Below are 18841 nucleotides of genomic sequence, written 5' to 3'. Positions count from 1 at the left end.
GCAATCGGGAGAGTGTGTTCCTGTGCTTGAGTTATGCTTGCTCATTTCCCACAGGCATCTCATTGGAGCCAGTGTGGTGTAGTGGTTAAGAGCGGTAGTCTCGTAATCTGGGGAACCGGGTTCACGTCTCCGCTCCTCCACATGCAGCTGCTGGGTGACCTTGGGCTAGTCACACTTCTCTGAAGTCTCTCAGCCTCACTCACCTCACAGAGTGTTTGTTGTGGGGCAGGAAGGGAAAGGAGAATGTTAGCCACTTTGCGACTCCTTCGGATAGTGATAAAGTGGGATATCAAATCCAAACCACTATTCTTCTTCTTCTTCTTCTTCTTCTTCTTCTTCTTCTTCTTCTTCTTCTTCTTTGAGAACAGGATGCTGGCCTAGATGGGCCATTAGCCTGATCTAGCAGGCTCCTCACGTTCTTACAGCATGCCCTATTTTCTGCCACTCTGTTCAAGATAGCGAGGCTTGGAAACACCTTATTCAAGGGGTCCATTTCAGCATATTTCAACTCACAAACTGAGTATGTGTGTGGGGGTGCGTCTTTGTACCTTGACAAGGAACTAGGGGCAGAGGGAGTCTCCTGTTTTGTACAGGAAAAGAAGTGCTAAGTATCTGACTCTTCTCTCAAAACCAGCTGTAGGAGGTGTTGAGGCTGTGGAGCATTTAAAAAGAGAAGTGACAAAGTAATCCATCCTGGGGCCAAGATCAAGATTTCCAAAGCACTGGGCAAGACTGTTCACTGGGTGGTTTGAAGCTATATCTTCAGCTACTGGAACAGGAAAGGAAACCAGATCTCTGCTACAGGAAAGGAGAATGTGATAGTTCAACAAGCTGCAAGAATGGCATTGTTGACATTGCCTGGCTTACATGAACACCACCCTACAAAGTCCAGGTTTGGCAATTCCCCTTACTGGAGTAGTGGGTGGTATTCAGCTAGGGTTTTGTGAGACTAAACCCACTGAAACTAATGGCCCTAACAATCATGCTCATTAGTTTTGATAGGTCTACTCTGGGTAACACTTAGTTGAACACCACCAAGTATCTACCAAAGTGTCCAGAGATGCACCTTTATAAAGAATAGCTTTTTTTATTTCGAAGGGGTGTGTGTTGGAATGGCGCTTGTTCTTCAGCTAAAACCAGCTCATTCCTGTTCTCTGCCCTTTAGAGTTTCACTTTTGTCAGCACTTTCTTGGCTCAGGCTATTGGGGATCGTCTTACAATAAGGGACAACTGCTGCATTCCAAGGGGGGGAAATGGATTCCTTCTGGCACGCCTTCCACTTTCCGTAAAGTGCTACAAATAACTGGGGAGTCAAAGTCAGTAGGAAGGAGACAGATTCTTTCTATGTTCTTTGTCTGTCAGCCTCAGTCATACCCCAAGTAATCAGAAGAGGCCACTCAAAGCCATTGAGAATTGTGGGAAAACCTAGAGCTATAATTGGCGGCGAGGTGGAGAAAATGTTGCACTGACACAGTACCTTAAGCTATTTCCATTAGAACTTCAGGGGTTTGTGGTTTCTGTTTCTGAAATTACAAGTGCCACAAAATGAAGACAGACTGGTAGTAACACTCGATAAGGAAGGAAGAGGAACCCAAGCATTTCCTTAGTATGATCACTGGATTGAATTCCTTGTCAAATACTTTGATGTTGAGATAAAAAGATGTTCCCTCTAGAGAATATTAATACCCTTTTGGTATTAAGCCACTTTCCCATAATAAGTTGCTCTCAAATTCTTCAGCAGCTAATAATTCTCTGTATTAACGCTTCCATAGAACTAACCTGCTCTTGATACATTTCTCTGAGGTTGAAATACCTTTGTGGCTAATTCAAAAGGCTTCACCAGCAGGACTGCATATACTTAAAATATTAATAAACTTGGGTGCTCAGGAATTATGGCTATGTAGCCAAATGGAGCCACTGAGAAAGCAGAGAGAAGAAGCAGGATACTTGGGGAAACTCAGTATTTGCAGAAGAAAGAAAAAATATTTAGCTGGCACAAACAAAATAACCCAATCAGAACAATCCAGGGGTGGGGGGAGTGAGGCCAAACATTTGCGAGGGATAGATGAAAAACTGGGGCATGGCAGGTTCCAACAAGAGCATTCCACACTGTACCATTTTGTTGCAGGTTCAGCTTACCTGTTTTGAATGAGTTTGGGTTTCCAAACTAACTGTAGGGTATCTAATATAGTTCTAAGCGGTAGGAGGCTTGGTTTCTGAGACAACTGCTCTCTTGTGTTACAATCCTCCTGGCTTTCATTGGTTGATCCTTTTTTATATACTCTGATGAGTAATACTGCTGGATGACGGATCCAATTCAGGGTCACAAACAGTTAATGTAAAGACACATAGAACCACAGATGCAGTCAAAAACTGGTTCACTCTTTAGTTCTCCCCATGCATAGGTGCATAGCACCATTTTGTACCATATTTTCTAATGTTTACCATCATTTTACATGTAATTAGTTTTATGAGTTTGACATAGACCAGTTCCAGCACTATTCATGTACTCCTACATGTGTCCTTTGATCAAACCTAAATTTCTTCCCCGTCTATAGGAGTATGTCTCAACAAGTACAGTGGTACCTCAGGTTACAGACGCTTCAGGTTACAGACTCCGCTAACCCAGAAATAATACCTCAGGTTAAGAACTTTGCTTCAGGATGGGAACAGAAATCGTGCTCCGGTGGCGCGGCAGCAGCAGGAGACCCCATTAGCTAAAGTGGTGCTTCAGGTTAAGAACAGTTTCAGGTTAAGTACGGACCTCCGGAACAAATTAAGTACTTAACCCGAGGTACCACTGTATTACGTAACAAAAGCAGAAAGAAAATGTTTTTTGTTTTATTTTTTATCCTGGGGGGAAGAATGATGATGATGATAATGCAGGAAGAGAAATAAAAGAAACATGAAATTGTGGTATTGACAAGAAATATCTTTTTATTTTGATTGCTGAGAAAAGGAAAGGACCTGAGCCTTGGGATCTTGATGATGGCAATACTTTCTGATTAGAATGGTTTAAAGACAAAGCTTGTAACATTATATGAAGATTAAAAAAAAGAAGACCCTCTGGCCAATGGTGAATTCCTAAGTATGTAGCTTAGAAGAGAGACGATGGCTCTTGTCATTGTCAAAAGTAAGGGGATCACAAAACTTTTCAGTTCTGTTTTAGTTTCTCTGATGATACTGTAACTGCACATAGAACTCTAGGACTGACTACAAGATGCAGGGTTTTTTAAAACACTGCCTACATTTTTCTATACCGTTCCTGATATCCCTTGATATAGGTTTCATGGATGTGTGTATCCCTGCAACACTTTGCGCTAGTATTTTCAGGATAATATTAATGATTACAATATCTCTTTCTGCGTTGGAACGTATTGTATAAATGGATGGCAATTATTTTGTCATACACACACACACACACCTCATTTTACATTTGATAGTATCTGTCAGGGGTTCAGGGACAGAGGCACAGGGTAGGCAGGAGATGGAGAGCGATGGGGATGAGTCCCAGGACAGCGAGGAAGAGGATGACAATGACTCAAGAGATTCCATGAGTCTTTCCAGCGAATCAGAGGATTCCCAGAAGGTGGCGCCGGTAGTCAAGGCCAGGGGAGCCCCAGGGGGAACGTGTCAGGAGCAGGGGGCCAGCGGGGGATCCCAAAGTGGCAGCTGGGCGTCAGGACCAGCCTCCCCGCCAGAGTGCAGCGAAGGGGGTGGAGGTTTCAGTGTATCAGGGGAAGCAGCTCCGGCAGCAGAGAAGGGAGGGAGGTCGGAGCAAGCCACCCTCCCGGAAGGGGAGGGGAGTAGTGAAGGGAGTAGTGTAGCTGTCAAAAGGAAGGTTAGAGGTTGGGCGCGCACGCCAAGTTCAAATGTAGAGGCGCGCGGAAGTACAGGGAGCCCGGAGGAGGGGCCAGGTCCCAAAGCCCGCAGGAGGGGGCAAGAGCAGTCTGGGGATTCCGCGTCAGAGGAATCCAGGAGGGGCGAAACCCCAGCGGGCAGGAAGACCCTGTGGAAAAGGAAAGAGAGAAAGAGGTGGAGCAGCGCAAGCCTCTTAAACTGGTGCAGGGGAGGGACTGACTCAGAGGGGACTTCAGCGGTCTAAGCGTAACAGACGTAGGGCTGCGCGCCTCGGATGTGAAGCAAACAATGAACTGCAATAAACACTTTTGTATATAAGAAGAGATAGGCGTTGGTCTTTTGTGAGCTGAGACTTGAGGCAGCCCTGACAGTATCTATAGAATTTACCTAGATTTTTTTATGGTGATACAGCTCTCAAAGCAGCTTAAAAATCATTAAAATATAAAACACTATAACATTCTAAATGATTCTTAAAACTTATGACTGTACATAATTTGAAGCCAAAAGGTTTCTCTTGCCCTTTTATAAATCAATTTCTGTAACTTCTATGTTCTGGAGCATGCATTCACAAGCCCAACCTCCCCAAGACAGGAGAGAGCATTGCTCCCAAATTCAGCAAACAGTTGGGTGTAGAAGAGAATATTGAATTTCATTTCCCAGAAATAAATGAATTAAAAGAAGATGAGGGAGGCAGCTGCTAACCCGTACTAAATGAGGACCAGACATGAGATGGAACTGCTGGGAGACAGAAAATCCAGCCTTATTCAATAAGCACTAAAATGAATGTTGAGGATTGGCTTACTGGCAATGGACTGAGTTTCCACACGAGCAGGTTTGCACACAGTGTGAAGTATAATTTACCTCTAATAAATAAAGTAATGGAGGGAAGAGCTTGCAGTGTACAGATTCTTTTATATATCGTTATACAGTGGCACCTCGGGTTAAGTACTTAATTTGTTCCGGAGGTCCATTCTTAACCTGAAACTGTTCTTAACCTGAAGCACCACTTTAGCTAATGGGGCCTCCTGCTGCTGCCCTTCCCGCCGGAGCACAATTTCTGTTCTCATCCTGAAGCAAAGTTCTTAACCCGAGGTACTATTTCTGGGTTAGCAGAGTCTGTAACCTGAAGTGTATGTAACCTGAAGCATATGTAACCCGAGGTACCACTGCATCACCATATTTCAGCTACTATTAGCATTGCTATGTTTTTGTTACTGCTCTATACGTATCACAGAATGCCCTCAAAAAAAACTTTCATTAATTTTCAGATCAAGTCTAGGCATACTACAACTGTCCCTAAATGGTGGTTGAAGAGCTGCTGGGGAAGGTGGGTCACAGGACTTATTTGAGTAGGTCTTCCAATTAACAGTAGGGGATGTTGGGGAGAAAACCACACACACACACAAGGATAAAGAGATGGGGATGCTTGTTCAGGAAGAAGGTTGCCCAGCCGGACCTGGACAGAAGAACAAAGGTGGAGTCTCCTCCATGAAAACTTACCAAAGAAAAGAGACTGCCAATAAACAAGGATGTTGTCTGGAAGCAACAAGGGCTGGAGGAATACCCTTTCCTGTCCACGAAAACAAACTCTTACCAACAGCCCCTTCTCACCTTGGCATTGGTGGAACATGCGCAACAACAAAGCCATCCTGTGTGTCAGCACCTTGTTTCCTCAGCCTTGCAACAAGCAGACTCTGTAAATAATGCCTCGAGTTTCTGCAAAGATTACAAGGTGTGTTGGCCACATGAGAAGGCTCTGAGGAAAGCATGAAGTGTCAATCTGCAACGCAAATACTCCTAATTAAATCAGGATCAAATGTGGCCATGGGAATAGTCAAGGTGCCGGAGGACACTGGATAGCTGTGATAATTTAAGCAACTCTATCAAACTCTCTTTCCCTTTTTTTGTTTGTTTAAGGAGCAGAAAGAGAGCCTGTGCAAGAAGCGGCCACAAGTCTTCTATGCAACCACATAATCACACTGCCATGTTTATTCCTCATCAACAGGTTTACCATACCCATTGAGCCAATCACCCATCTCCTACTACCCTCCTGAGAAAAACCCCACCCCACCCCACCCTCCCACTATATATAAGGGTCTGGTGACTTCTGTTTCAGTGTATCTGAAGAAGTGTGCATGCACACAAAAGCTTATACCAGAACAAACTTAGTTGGTCTATAAGGTGCTGCTGGACAACTTTTTATTTCGGCTGCGTCAGACCAACACGGCTATCTACCTGAATCTATGTTTATTCCTGTTATTTACTAGCCATTTTTAACGCCAAGATGTGCGTGGAATAGTTTCATCCCCTCTGCCAGCTCTGTATTGTCACAGGTCTTTTCTGAGTACAAGTTTGGCTTTGCCAATCTATTTTTTTATCTCATGGGTTGAAATTTCAAGTTTCAAAACTTCTATTATAGGCTTTGCACTTAAATTTTCTTTAGTGGTCTTAGTGGATAATATGCATAGTGGTACCTCGGGTTACATATGCTTCAGGTTACATATGCTTCAGGTTACAGTCTCCGCTAACCCAGAAATAGTACCTCGGGTTAAGAACTTTGCTTCAGGATGAGAACAGAAATCGTGCTCCGGCGGTGCAGCAGCAGCGGGAGGCCCCATTAGCTAAAGTGGTGCTTTAAGATTAAGAACGGACCTCCGGAACGAATTAAGTATGTAACCAGAGGTACCACTGTATTGGGGTGGCTAGAGGAAATGTGCTCCTATTCATTACCTCAGGCCACTTTGAGGAAAACTTGGTTGAAAACCACCCTGAGTAGACCCATTTAAATTAATGGCCCAAACATAATCATGTTCATTGAGTTCAATAGATCTACTCCAAGTAAAACTTAAATTGAATACTGCCCTTAGTTTTTGACACCATTGAACACTGAATACTTCTGGAATGTCTGTTTGTGGAAGTCTGTGGTACTGCTTTGCATGGTTCCTATACTGTTGGACAAGGTGGTCTTAGAAGATGGTGCACTGGTGCATTTTATCAGCTACTAGCAATATGTTTTGATACGGAGGGTTGAGTATTCCCCTTAGTGTAAAGTATCCCAAGTACAGTACGGTCTTTTATTTTTCCTTATTGGCGTGAAAACCAAACATTCACTTATAGAGAAAGTACATAGATGATTTGGGGATGCTGCAAGGACATTGCTAAACCTGTCCCCTGTCCCTGTTGACCTAAACCACTGAATATCAAATCTCCTATCTGTGAAGTCTCTCGTCACATATTGAGCTCTTTTCCTTGGTTATACTAGCCTGTGACTGGGAACTGGCATAAATACCTGGGAGGGAAGGAGAGAGATATGAATTGCTGGCTGTGCCATTTCCTACAAGACCAGGAACATGCTACTCTACCTGTTGGTGGGTACTGGTCATAGAGAACATATATCAATGGTGAATTTCCAGTTGTGCTAACAGCTAGTTAATTTAACTGCTAGTTAAAGTTGTTGGTGGCCTGATACCACTGTATCTCAGGAGATCCATTTAACCTTATGAGCCCCTTAACATGTTAAGATCTCCAGATAAAGGTTAGATTAGATTACTGAATTTCTGTACCACTTAATATATTAAAAACATATCTAAGCGATGTACAGAAAACAAAAGCAGCAACAGACAACTTGAACAAAATATTACAAAAAAACCAGTTAAATAGAAAAATGTTACATTAATACGAAGTTACTAATATATCAATTCGTTTTCCTTGTGACACACCCTCCCTCTCAGCCTTTGGGTTCTCACCCAGGGTCCAAAGAAACTCTCAGCTCACCCACAAAAGTCTCACAACGAGAAGAGTTCCTGGAAACAGCAGACATCACCCTAGTCTCTCACTCTAGACTTGCTTTTATGGGAAGGCCCAGGGTGGATGGTACTTCCTCAGACTGCCCACAGCTATGTCCCATTCAGCTGCACTGTCCACACACCCAGTTTCAGGTGCAGTAGGTTTGCTAAGTTTTCCAGGGGGGTCCAAAGGATGGGGAAAGAGAAGCTCTGGGTGCCTCCAGGAGACCTGTTTGTTGAGCATTCATCCTGATTTTCTTTAAGTGAAAGGTTTGGCTGATTTTTATTTATTTTTATTTTATTGAACATTTGTTCTGAGTCGAAATAAATAAAAAATTGTCCAGGAGCACCTTACGAGACCAACTAAGTTTGTTCTGGGTATAAGATTTCATGTGCATGCACACTTCTTCAGATACACAAAAGTGTGCATGCACACAAAAGCTTATACCCAGAACAAACTTAGTTGGTCTCTAAGTTGGTCTCTTAGTTGGTTTGAATTATGGTGCTGGAGGAGACTCTTGAGAGTCCCATGGACTGCAAGAAGATCAAACGCATCCATGCTTAAGGAAATTAGCCCTGAGTGCTCACTGGAAGGACAGATTGTGAAGTTGAGGCTCCAATACTTTGGCCACCTCATGAGAAGAGAAGACTCCCTGGAAAAGACCCTGATGTTGGGAAAGATGGAGGGCACAAGGAGAAGGGGACGACAGAGGACGAGATGGCTGGATAGTGTTCTCGAAGCTACCAGCATGAGTTTGACCAAACTGCGGGAGGCAGTGGAAGACAGAAGTGCCTGGCGTGCTCTGGTCCATGGGGCCACGAAGTCGGACACGACTAAACAACTAAACAACAACAACAAAGGTGCTCCTGGACAATTTTTTATTTATTTCGACTGCGTCAGACCAACACAGCTACCTACCTGAATTTGTTCTGAGTTACAGATGGGTAGCCGTGTTGGTCTGCCATAGTCGAAATAAAAAAATTCCTTCCTGTAGCACCTTAAAGACCAACTAAGTTAGTTCTTGGTATAAGCTTTCGTGTGCATGCACACGAAAGCTTATACCAAGAACTAACTTAGTTGGTCTTTAAGGTGCTACAGGAAGGAATTTTTTTATTTGTTCTGAGTTGTTTGTGGGGCAGTTATATGACAATAAGTAGATTGAAAACTTACCTGGAGGCAGCACTCATCCTGAAGAGGGTGTATCAGTCAAAGCACTTATCATTTCTGGACTACAAACAGGTTTGCACAAGGACATATATTTGTATATTTATGTATTCCCTGGAACAGAAAAGCCTTGATGGTGTCTTTAATAGTTACAACAGTACAGAAAAAAACAGTGCATTATTAAAGCGTTTCCCTTCCCAGTGCTGCCTATTTCAGATCTATTTTTAAACATCTATTTTGAAGTCTTAAAAGATATTTATGTAAAAGAGCATCACTTGAGAAAAGCTGGCTCCCTATTCTCTCCCTCCACCCCTCGTTTAGCCTATGCCATCCTACGCCAGGGCATCATGACAGAAGCTCTTCTGGAATGAGATGTTGCAGTTCCATTTGTCTCCTTGAGAAGCAATTGCATTCGTGGTATGCAGCACAGAGTGCCAAAAAAAGGACCTTCTCCAATGGAATGACAATGCTTCAGCCCAAGACTAAAGGCTTGAGACATTCCAAAGGAGAAGGACAGCACAGGTGGGCATCTTTGCAGCTAGCCAATCCAGAGAGAGAGAAGCAATAGGAAAACACACTTTTATAGCAGTTCCAAAATACACTCAAGGGGGAGTGCCAGGACGCAGTGCTTTGTGCTATGTACAGCTTCAAGAACAGGACAAGGACCAGAGTGTTGAAATTAACAGGATATAGTACTGTACTAATTTACACATGGACTGAATATTTGTGATGTGGGACAACAAATGTGACTAGTGCAAACTCCCTAAAGTTGCATGCAAACATCATTTCTAATTCCGAGATATTTGCGTATAATGTTCTGGACAAAATGTCTGAAAGAAATGTAACAAAAGTTTATCCGGTAGGTACTGGTAGTATGTAGGCCATGTGGAAGCAAAGCAAGGTAAAACAAATAATATGCAAGAAAGCTGTTGTGATAGTAAAATAATTTGGAGGTTTTATCAGCAACAAGCACAGTTTATTTACTTGAAACTCTTACGAGATTTTTAGCATACAAAGCATCCTGAAACAAGTTGCCCGTGGAGTGTCAAACACTCTGACACTCTTTGTCGCAACTCCAGTGTTTTCCTTCACCAAGACCTTGCTTGTTAGACCTTGGCTCATACTTTCATCCCACACACCCTCACAAATACAACGACAGTCATTAAAGTGAGCATATCAAGAAGATTTGAATCTCACTTGCTAGTGAGTTTTTAATGTAATGTACTTTTATTTTTTCTGAAATGGCTATATACAAATATTTAAATACATAAAACAATGAAAAGGGCCTAGCCGTTGCTTTGATTGTACACTTTTATGTTGCACGACCGAGTAAGGTAGGCATGATAAATCCACATGTATGTAGAAATACCTAGACAAAGAACTGAACGATGCCAAATGAAATCACTTCCCAGCGACTTTATCGCCCTCACCTGAACGCTTGGAGATAGGTTGAATCCTGCTTTGGGAGGGGGGCATTTCAAGAGCAAATTGCAGGCTGTTTACCAAGTGCTTCTTTATTGAGATATCCTGTGAAATTTATTTTTTAATTAAATAATCAAAACTTTAGAACCTTCTTTACCATATAATGAAAAATGGCCACTTACCATCTAATGCTAGGGAGCGGTGGTTTATAGCCCAGTGTGACCGCAACGAGCTAGGGGCCACTGTTCTGTCCCACGCAACTGTTTGAGAACATCAGTGCCTCCTATGGTTGTATGGGCTGCTGGGAGCCTGCTCAGTTGAATCAACCAATCATGAGCAGGCAAAGGGGTATGGCCATAGTGGTGGACATGGCTGGAGACTTTGGCCTGGAACCTTCAGTCAGGTCCACCAGCTTTCTATATAATTGGGCCACGCCTGAGCCAACCAGCTCAGTCAGAGTTGGATTGAGCTTGTTTTGAAGTTTTGCCTGTGTCATAGCAACTGTCACAATTTATTGTTGGCAGATAAAACATTAGGTTGGATCCTCAGCCTGGGCAGGGGCTCAGGACTCGTCCCCCTCCACAACAGGAAATTGGTACTCTGCTGAAAGCGTCTAGGAGGGGGGGTTTGTCCAGGTGTCCAGACGGGGGTCAACAGGCCATAGCACCCTCCCAAAATGGCAGTCCTGGAGGAATTGCCCTATTTGATGTACATCATGGAGTGACTCATAACCCAGTGTCAACCCAGCCGAAACAATCAGCTATCAGGTGGGCTGGTTGATTCAGGATACACACCCAATGCCTTCACCAAAATCTACATACATCTGTAATAAACAAAAGTTGTGGCCTATTTGAACCCAGGTCCTGTTATCCTGCGTCTTATTTATCTCCTCTCTTGAGGCCCTGTTGGCTGCATGCTGCCTGGGCCTGGAGCAGCAACTACAGCCTATTCTAGTGCCATTTAACACATAATACACGATAAAATCTACTAAAATATTATCATTTTCTGTCTCTGTATAATGTAATTGTTATTTTTTTAAGACTAACTTTTATGCATAAGAGCCTAGTATCATTCACAACATTTTACAGTTACTGTAGAGACTCCTTAGATCTATTTTTCCCTTTTCAGTAAGGCTGTAATAGATACTTGAAATGTGATTAATTAAAACACAGTAATAGTTCTAATAGAGTTTTGTAAGGTATTCAATGATTTAGGAGACTGTGAAGGATTTAAAAAAACGCTAAATTTAGAACTGCTTGATTAAAAGTAAATTATTCAGCAAAGTTTCGATCACTTCTAAGATAATAGCGAGTACCCTGATCCATAGATGAATGAACTTGCTCAAACCATTTGGGTTGTGTTATGTAGGATTATGTAGACAATTTTTTTCTTGTTGCTACTATTCTGTGGCACACCTTTCAAGCAGTTTCACAAGGTATTCAGTTCCTACACTGAAGGCAGTGTCACATAGGAATGAATGGGGAACCTACATGTAGATCAGAATGTGCAATTGTTACATGTGTACACCATTATACATTCAAGCACAGAATTAGATATAAATAAAACCATTAACATCAATAGTTTTGTTTGCTGAATTGCATAGACAATCAGAGACAATGAATACTGACTGAGGAGATGGCCGGCAGGAGCCTGGCCCTCAACCCACCTCCCAGTCAGCCGCTGATTGGCCAGCCAAAAAGGAGGCGGAGTGATGGCCAGTCAGCAATGGGGTGTCACCCAGGCTTGGGAAGCCCACACCAGATCGCAAACCCTGCCCACCGCGGTAATTCTGTATATACAGGAATTTTGAAATGCAAGAAACAGACTTTAGACTGATCTGTAAAGGTTGTGGGGCATGGAGAATATCATTTTAAGCCAGAGTGTTTAACTAGATTAGGTATTTAGACTTACATTTCTTCTTCTGCTACTGCTTGGAATTGATACAGCTCGCAGCTATTCTTTATAACAAGGGATAGTCAACATGGGGTCCTCCAGATATTGTTGGACTCCAACTCCCATCTTCCACAGCCAATATGACCAATGTCAGGGATGATGGGAATTGTTGTGTAACATCAACTGGGGGGCACTGATTTGGCCAGTGCCCTCTTAATTTAACAAATAGGGATCTGAGGCTGAAAGAGAGTGATTTATTTAAGGCAGAAATGGAGGTAAGCCCAGGTTCCTTCCACCCTCACTCTCATGATATAAACAGGCTTGTGGTATGATCCTAAGAGCTGTCCCATTGCCATAGCAGTGCAACATCACGTAATAGCACATAATGCCAGTTTTGGAATTCCAAGCACATGACACCAGCACTAATGTTGAAGGGTGCCAATCCCATTTAGTAAACAGGTCTAAACCGACTTAAATCCCTCATAACATTTTTAGGACTGCAGTCGTAATAGTTCAATGTCATCTAAAGAAACATACTAGGCAAATACTTTGCTCCATACATTTATCTGTGGATTTTTCATCTTGTTCTCTTTAGGTGGCTTGTTTAAAACAGGAATGGCTAACTACTGGTGCAAGGACTTCTCTGGCACCCAAAGCATTTGCCCCTTGACATATTACTCTAAAAGACCTTATTGCTTGGAGCTGACAACTTCAGGTGGAGTTGATTTGTGCACTAGAATAAATGTCTGGTTCCCAGATAAAACTTTGCTCTACTTCCAGATCCGGAAGCTGAGCTCCTCTGATGCATAGAAATCACATAGTTAGAACAGAAGACACTTCAAATAACACAGAATTCACAGCAGATGAACAGCAGTTGCTTACCATGTAATAGTTTTGGATATAGGCAATAATGCAGTATTGCTGAGCCAAGGGGGCCTGGTCCTTAATGGCTGTGGCTAAGGTCTGTTGCTGAGTTCTCTTCTCTAATCTTTGCTGCCCAATGGGTAACATTAACCCACTAGAAAAAAGAAGGGAGGGTGAGGGAGCCTTAATTTGCAAAAGCATCTCTTTGGAACCCAAATCTGTGGCTGCTGCCTGCTTGTTCTTCTATGTGGTGGGAAAGCCCCCATGTTCCCTTTCTCTCTAACCATCAAAATCACCCTGCAAAATTCTTGTCCTCGTGCTTGAAGCCTAGCATAAAATGGATGCTTCTGGAACATCTCAACTTTCCATGGACACCTAATACAAACAAGGCAGTACATTCAAAAGACGCTTAACCATGGAAGGCTGCTGCTAAAAAAAGACAAGAGCTCATTCTCCCGGCTTAGAGAGGATTCTAAGAATTCATTTTTCATGAGAGATGGGGCTGTTTATTGACCATTCTTCAGTGACCTCAAGTGAAAGAGAAGACAGCTTGCTGCTCACTCTACCTGGAGCTGGATGGAAGTGGCTCTAGGCTCTAGGCTACATCCCTGCAATCTGTAGTTTCTTCACCTGCCTCAGATACAAGCCACCATGTTGGTTAAATGGAAACTGCACAGCTGTTTGATGTCTCAAAGCAGGACTGCAATGTTGAATGCAGCCCCTGACTAAATGTTAAGGCTCAAGGTAGAATTCACATGAAGGCGAGGAAGAGTGAGGTATGCAAAGCTGGGAGATTGTATTCTGTATGAGTATCAATGGATTCCTGATGAGCTCTGCACTCATCTGCCAATACAGTGGTACCTCAGGTTAAGAACTTAATTCGTTCTGGAGGTCCGTGCTTGACCTGAAACTGTTCTTAACCTGAGGTACTATTTCTGGGTTAGCGGAGTCTGTAACCTGAAGCGTCTGTAACCCGAGGTACCACTGTATACTATTGTTATGTTTAGCTTTATAGCCCATGTTATTGCTAAAATAGCTTTGGCCTACATAGAAAGCAGTACAGATGCTTCTGAAGCATTTCTGCTTCCCACAGCATACATCTTACAATGAGGTGTTTCCTCTGGAAAATGCAGTTAGTGCAGAATGCTCCAGTACTATTGCTTACAGGAGTGAAGCTGTCAGCATATTATACCTGAGCTCAAAGGGATGCGAGTGGCACTGGGGTCACTGAGCCTCTGGGGCTTGCCGATCAGAACGTCAGCAGTTCAAATCTGTGTGACAGGGTGAGCTCCCGTTGCTCTGTCCCAGCTTCTGCCAACCTAGTAGTTTGAAAACATACCAATGCAAGTAAATAAATAGGTACCACTGCGGCGGCAAGGTAAACGGAGTTTCCGTGCGCTCTGGCACTTGTCACGGTCCTCCGTGCGCCAGTTGCTGTTTAGTCATGCTGGCCACATGACCTGGAAAGCTGTCTGTGGACGAATGCCGGCTACCTTGTCCTGAAAAGCAAGATGAGCGCCTTTGACTGGACCTTACCATCCAGGGGTCCATTACGTTTTACATTTTCCTTACCTGAGCTCAAATATATAAACTGGCTGCTAGTTTACCACCAGGCTGAGTTCAAGTTTTACCACTGGTACATAAAGCTCATAATGGATTGGGACCAGTTACCTTGAGGAATAGCCTTACCCCATATGAGCTGACTCACTTTGACCTACCAAACTTGCACTGCTGCGTTGGTCAGGAGCCATGCCTTTAGTGTGACAGTACCTGTGCTTTGGAACTCTCTGATTACTGACAATAGGCAGGGGCCATCATTGTATTCTTTTAGATGCCTACTGAAAACACTTCTATTTTGGTGGGCCTATTAAGACACATGATCGGTTACATGTTTGATTGTTTTAAACATTTTAAACTATGCTTTCATTTTATTTTTAACTGTATTTTTTATTACGGATGTACCCTTTCTTCAGCAGGAAGGGCAGGATATAGATTTGATAGGTAAATAAGTAATGCTTTGGATTCTGTTTAGACGCCTTTTGAAAATAGCTCCTTAAACTATAATACCACACAATTCCTTATTGCAATAAAGACTAGGAACTGCCCCCCCCCCCCCCGCAAATAAAAGTGGCTGATTTAAATATATTTATATATTATATATTGGCAGGAGCTGGGAAGGGTGCTCTGGAAAGCGTATTGCATATCATGAGCCTTGATAGCAGATTTATAACTTTTTTTGATTGTAATATGCCTCAAATTTCTCCTACAAAATTTATCCCACAAAATAGGTAGAATATGAATTTTTTAAACAAGTAATTCAAAAGCAGTATGGGTGGGTTTGGAACCCCAATTTCTGTTAAGTGGATGACTAGCTTGGGAGTGTCCCTGCCTTAAGATACTTGCCCTTTGTTTCTCATTAGTATGTTTTGATTTACACGACGTCTGCTTTCATCAGCTGTTACCGATTCCCTCTTTGGTAGCATAGCTTTAATTCTTTGGCATGCTGCTTAGGAGGTCATGCCTGTTCAGGACAGTGGCAAGCTGATGATAAACCCTTAAGGATAAGGACAAAAGTGTCAGAGACGATAACTAGATCTTTGTTAAATATTAAGGACCTGTTCTCCTGACCTGGGATGTTGCAGGTCTTTCTTCGTTCATTCAGGGGATTCATATTTCATTTTTGACCAAAGTCCTTAAACTCTCTCCGTACAAAATTCTGGCCTTTGACAGTTAAACTATTTTGTTTTGTAGAATCCACCATTTTTGTTGCTGAATCTATACTTCATTTTTATTGGAATGGTATTACCTGTTTTTATAACTCTGTATACAGTTTCAACCTGCCCTGGTGAAGGGCAGACGATAAATCTTACAAAGAAAGTAAGAAGGGTTCTCAAAATGGCTCGCAATTATTTATTCGTGTCTTGACTTCACTTTTTATTTAGTCACTCTTTCAAAGCTTGCCCTTCTGTACCTTCTTACCCCTCTTCCCTTTTAACACAGAAAGGGAGTTAACTCCCTTGTAGCGCAGCCTACACCATTGTAATCATGTGAGCAGGACCAATTGGGATGGCAGAAAGACCCACATGATCTCCCTCAACCAGATGGAGCATATACTCACACACACTTTCCTGCAGTATGTTTGTGTGTGTGAATGGACACATGACCATCTATGCTTAATTCCCAGTGTTCTGTTTTCTTACTGTCATTTTTACCTGAGGCTTTGCTTGGGCAAAACAAAAAAGAAGAGAGTTTCTTTAGTGTCAACATTCCTGCTGATAGTGGATGCTTCTTCACACATCACTCCAGGAAAATACATGTTTCCACATATGGGTTCAAACTGCAGGCAAATGCATGTATAAATATATATTGCACACGTGTTTGGGAATCTCAGATGTTGCATTTTAGTGCCTAAAATGTAACAGATTCTTAAAATGGAATTGATAAAATAGCTGTTTGCCAGGCTACTAAAATGCAAGTATATTTGCAGGATTTGATCCAATAAGAGCGCCAGGTGGAAAAACTGCCACAAACTCTCTTTTTTAAAGGGATCAGACACCAGATCTCTCCTGCACTGGCATTACCACCCAAGTTTAAAGAAATGGTTAGCTTCCATGCCAAAGTATCACAACTGATAAATAATGACTAAACTTGGTCATTTCTATTAATACATTTTCTGAGGGTAAATAAGTGTATAAGTGGCAAGCAGGCTTTAGGACCAGTCTCTGATTTCCAAATATAGAGAGGGGTTGAGCTAAGAGAAGAATCACAGCCTATAAAAGCTGACAGAGATGAAAGGCTTACTGGTGGCTGAGAGCTGTGAGAGGTAAGTTTGATAATCAGTCTCTCTCCCTCCATCCCCATTCCCTACCCCCTCCCTCCTGCAATTTGGGCAACATACTCCAGAGCTTCCCACTTTGGGAGAGATCTCAGGGCAACCAAGTGTTAATTTAGACAATAAGGGCAGCTATACTTTAGCTGAGCTTAAAGGCACTTTGCTCTGAGGAGGAATTTTAGGGGGAAGAGGGTCCATTTCTGTAATGTATTTTGAGATTCTAAAAAATTCTCAGCTGTTGAGGATACTGGACTCATGAATGCTTACGCTGTCTGCTCCTTTCTAGATTAGACGTCTTATTTCATCCAGTTCCTTTCTTCTTTCTGTTGGGAGTCGAAAATAAAAAGGTGAGAAGTCAAGGTGTGGCGCTATGTGTCCCACCCCTACCCCATCTCCCAAATTACAGTTATTGATACTTTTTGTGTGATGCAATTTCATTTCCTCAATCAGTCTGCCGTGGAGTGATAATAACTGCACTGCTTCTGTGCTTGTGTATTGAGGAGAGGGAAAGTACCTCCCTATACTTCGACTTCCCTGCCTGCAAATTGTGGGTGAAGGAATGACATTCTAAGAAATAGGTGGACCATTTCTTGGAAAAACCAATCTCCCATGCACTTATGTTATCATTTTCCAGCATTCAGTATTTGACAAAGAGTCTTACGGCATCTTAAAGATGAACTAATTTAAAATGGCATGAAGTTTTATGGACTACAATCTACTTCATCAGATGCATGAAGTGTTATCTTGAGTTATAGGTGCATATACACATGAGTTGGGACGAGGGGGTTGTGTAAAGTGAGGTCAGAGAGAAATAAAATGTAGAAAAGTACTTAGTTATTTAGGTTTTTTTAGTATACCACCCTTTACCTGCAGATCTCAGGGCGGTTCACAACAGAAAATTACATTATAAAAAACACAAAATGCATAATGAAAATAAGAACAAAAACAAATCAATAATCCCCCCTCCCACCACACATTTAAAAGGGCATCAGTGAGCCAATTAACACATGTATTGTGCGGAAGAAAATCCTTTGTCTCAGTTCAGTTCACAAGTGATAGTCAATGTTTGTCACATTCAGAGTAGACCCACAGAAGTCAATGGAACTACTCCTAGCATGACTAATGTTGGATGTTTCCAAATGAAAATGTTGATAAATTGTAATTCATTGGTTTCACACAGCACTCTCCCTTTGGAGGTATTTTGCTCCAGGATGACTAGTTTAAGAACTTTAACAGAATGTTTTGGAAGGCTGAAATGTACCCTCATTCTCTCACAGGCCTTAGGTGGTAGGTCTATATGCTGACATTCAGACAGCACCCCTACCAAAAACAGCTACTTAGCAGCAACAACAGCCCATATAAAAAAGATATTGACATAGGAAGCAGCCCCTCTGGCAGATCCAGATGCCTTAGGCAGCTCAGCTGGTAGAGCATGATAATAATAATAATAATAATAATAATAATAATAATAATAATAATTTATTTGTACCCCGCCCATCTGGCTGGGTTTCCCCAGCCACTCTGGATGGCTTCCAACAAAGATTAAAAATACATTACAATGTCACACATTGTAAAAACTTCCCTAAACAGGGCTCTTAATCATGGGTTCGAGCCCCACATTGGATAGAAGATTCTTGCATTGCAGGGGGATGGACTAGAGGACTCTCATAGTCCCTTCCAGCTCTACAATTCTATGATTCTATTGTTCTCTGCATACCTACTCTGGAAACACTATCACAGGACCTAATAATGTCACCCAAAACTTCAGGGTTTCATTCGCCTCCACATCTGCTAATGTGATATGTGTCATCATCTGCCAACAATGCCCACCTGCATTTTACAACTGGCCAGTCCCTGAATTACAATACATCAGGCACTTGAATGTTATCACTTGTGGATGGAAGCGAAACAAATAATGTTTAGGTTTTTATGTGTTCACTGGCTTACCATTGCCAGGATGTAATCGTGAACTATTGCTGTATGTGAATTACCATTGTTAAGTATGTAATTGTCACTATC

The 18841-nt window shown here is 42.4% G+C and overlaps 1 protein-coding gene and 1 long non-coding RNA gene across 7 annotated transcripts in view; one reads left to right on the top strand and one right to left on the bottom strand.

The window, feature by feature from the left end:
• LOC308470671 overlaps window positions 1-18841 on the bottom strand; it is a 63828-nt gene that overhangs the window by 5739 nt on the left and 39248 nt on the right. For 2 of the 6 annotated variants that reach the window (XR_013982529.1, XR_013982533.1), the window contains 2 exons: window positions 14183-17145; window positions 9993-13144 (listed from right to left, as the gene is read on the bottom strand). This is a non-coding gene — a long non-coding RNA (uncharacterized lncRNA). Of the gene's footprint in view, window positions 1-8817; window positions 8926-9992; window positions 13145-14182; window positions 17146-18841 lie in introns of those variants that run through there. The other 4 variants (XR_013982528.1, XR_013982530.1, XR_013982531.1 and 1 more) reach the window with 4 other exon arrangements.
• The window catches only part of LOC308470373 (myosin-3), a 31149-nt gene continuing 29405 nt past the window's right edge, over window positions 17098-18841 (top strand). The window contains exon 1 of the mRNA XM_080993561.1: window positions 17098-17169. The gene's annotated coding sequence lies outside the window, so the exon portion shown is untranslated. The remainder of the gene's footprint in view (window positions 17170-18841) is intronic.

Source organism: Podarcis pityusensis, assembly GCF_964106645.2.
Source record: "Podarcis pityusensis genome assembly, chromosome: 2".
In the NCBI taxonomy this organism is placed as follows: Eukaryota; Metazoa; Chordata; class Lepidosauria; order Squamata; family Lacertidae; genus Podarcis; species Podarcis pityusensis.
This window is presented reverse-complemented; position numbering and strand designations above follow the sequence as displayed.